Here is a 2,978-nt window from a genome sequence, read left to right as displayed (position 1 = left end):
AAACCCCAAAGATTCAACCAGGAAACTTCTGGAACTGATCAATGAATTTAGCAAAGTCTCAGGATACAAAATCAATACACAGAAATCAGAGGCATTCGTATATGCCAACAACAATCAAATCGAGAACCAAATTAAAGACTCAATACCCTTCACAATAGCAACAAAGAAATTAAAGTACCTAGGAGTATACTTAACCAAGGAGGTAAAAGACCTCTATAGGGAGAACTATGAAACACTGAGGAAGGAAATAGCAGAGGATGTAAACAGATGGAAATCCATTTCCTTTTTGTGTTTACATGCTTTGTTTCTTTTTTTAAAAATAAATTTTATTCTATATATTTAAGGTATAAAGAGTATGTTCTGAGAAGTATATATATATATATATATATATATATATAGTAAAATGGTTACTATTGTAAAACTAATTAACATATCCATCATCTCACATAGTTACCAATTTTTTTTGCACTGTGGCAAGAGCAGCTAAAAAATATGAAACATTTCATGAATTTGCCTGTCATTCTTGTGCAAGGGCCATGCTAATTTTCTCTGTATTGTTCCAGTTTTATTATATGTGCTGCCAAAGTGAGGAGGATATCACAGCTTTTTAATGAGAAAACATTGTGACTAAGAAAGGTTTTTGTTACAATAAAAGGAATGAATAATAACTAGAAGGTTTTAGAGTAATTATTCTTTATCTGAAAGATGCATCACAAAGAAAGGGAAAGCCAGCAGATTCCAAAGTCATTTTCCCAACTAAATTATGTGCAAATATTAGGCCAACTTACAGCTTGTCAAAATCTGCACCAGTATTATAATTTGGTACAGCCAGTCAGGAAGAGAATTTTATAATTATTTCTTATGCTGAGCCAAAATAGTTGTCAGACTGTGGAAAGGAGTTATTTTCCAGACTAACTCCCTTTGCCCCAAATGCTTTTGTGAATTTTATAACACTTCAGTGTTCTTATTTGCATAAATTTCTTATCAGAACATTTAGATTTTCTAAAATGAATTATCCAGCTATTTTATTGTTTCATCAACAGTTTTTCTACATGCCCTTCTTAAGAAAGAAATTTGCCTTCCTACTAAAATATTCTCGTTCTCCGGTTGTTTGCCTAAGTCTTAATGACTTTTCTCTATGTTAGGCTAGATTAAAGTAATTTGATTGTACTATATTAAGGCCACTAAAATACTGTTTATCTTCCTAGAACATTACTTTCTTAATAAAGGATTCCCTAGAAGTCTGAAAAAGATTAACATACTGAACAGAAAAATTAGCTTGCAAGGGAATCATATTATTTACTCATTGGGATTTACCTAGAAAATACTACAAAAACTAAAATACCCAAGATATACCAAACTGTCTAATGGTACAATAACACTCATTTTATTAATTTGACTTTGATTTGATTTTATAATCTTATGTTTTATTATTTCCTTATTTTATTATTAGGGTTACATAGTGTTAGATATAAAAAATTAAAGAGTCCCACTTCCTTACTTTATAGCTAATGAAATAGAAGGCTAGAGTATTTTTCCTTGCTTGTAATCCAGTGCTTTATCCAATAAACATCTTCTCTCATTGATCATGCCATCTTGTTTCTCTTCAAAGTTAACCTCCTCAAAGAAATAAAATGTGTTTCTAAAAATATATGTATAAACAAAATGTTTATAAATATTAATCGTGATGGTGGTAGAATAAATAGTGATATGGTTTTATATTTGACTTATTAAGAAAACACTGACCAATGACTTTAGTTTAAATCTTGGATCTCAAGGAAATTTTTCAGCAGTGTCTCTTTTATAATTTGATATTGATTTGATAAATACAGCTCTCTTTTAGGCAGCATTTATAATTTTATTACACTTTCTACTAGAGAAGCTATTTTTATATATATGTGCATGCTTAGCACAAATAGAAGAGTTTTATAACAAATCACATATTTGTTTGTTCTGAAAGGTTGCAGGAAGTCAGCATATAATATATAACAAATTAGAGACAGAAAAAGTTCTGCAAAAGAAAGAAAATGTGTTCCTGGTAAAAACAAAAGTAGCAGAAAGTACTCACATGCATAAAATTGAAATGCCAAAGAACTATGACAAGAGTCAAGTAGCCATAGTGTTGTGTCCATCAAAGCACAAGGCAATGATGCTCCAATAAGTGGATTCAGAATCCCAACTTGTCTGGCTAAAGATGTGTATATTAATCTATCAGAAACTGGTGCCATTAAATGTATGAGTCATGCTACTAGCTTCTCTTGCACTTGATCTTATGTTGTTCAAGCAATCACATAAAATTTTTCCTTGCTTTGTATTTTTCTTAAAAAGGTGGATTGTAATGATCTGGTCATTCAGTACAAATTTGTGTTTCGTAGGATAATTTTTTTCTCATAATATGTATGAGTTTCATGTGAGTTTCTTGTGAGTTGACTTGGCAGAATTGGTATTCATGATTCTAAATAATTCTATGGTGATTCTAAACATTTATATGCTATAAAACCAAGGGAGTATAGATCATATTGTGGTTAATTCAGTAATATAAAGATACTTCATTAGACATTTAGGAACTAGCCAGATAGATTTCTGCATAGACAATGAAATATTTCCAACTACTTTACTCTCAAGTTTCTAGAATAGATATTTACTCTATCTCTTTTTTTAGTATGCTTTTGTTTCTTAGGCTCATATAACTAAGTTATGAGTAGAACACCAGTATCTTTGTTACTCTGGTTTTATGCCTATGATTGTGTAAAATCATCCAAACTAATGTATGGCATCATGCTATTTTTAGTTGAAGGCTTTGAAGTACTGTTCTTGGGTAAAGATTTTTTAAATTCCAGATTTGAGATTTACTAGTCGTTTGAAGGTTCTGGTTACCTGTGTTAAAATAAAACATAATGGAATTAGACTTGGGGATCCCCTGAATAGACAAAACCAGTTAGCCCATGTAAATGAAACTTAACTTAGGTAATTTTTTA

At 30.5% G+C, this 2,978-nt stretch overlaps 1 non-coding gene across 1 annotated transcript; it reads right to left on the bottom strand.

Moving 5' to 3' along the window:
• Positions 1-486: 486 nt before the first annotated feature.
• On the bottom strand, positions 487-589 carry LOC142866042 (U6 spliceosomal RNA). Its single transcript, XR_012916114.1, has one exon. It is a non-coding gene; the product is annotated as a U6 spliceosomal RNA (small nuclear RNA).
• Between the last annotated feature and the right edge of the window lie 2,389 nt (positions 590-2,978).

This window comes from Microcebus murinus, chromosome X (genome assembly GCF_040939455.1).
Source record: "Microcebus murinus isolate Inina chromosome X, M.murinus_Inina_mat1.0, whole genome shotgun sequence".
NCBI classification, from domain to species: Eukaryota; Metazoa; Chordata; class Mammalia; order Primates; family Cheirogaleidae; genus Microcebus; species Microcebus murinus.
The sequence above is the reverse complement of the archived record's forward strand: the minus strand, read 5'-3'. Positions and strand labels throughout refer to the sequence as shown.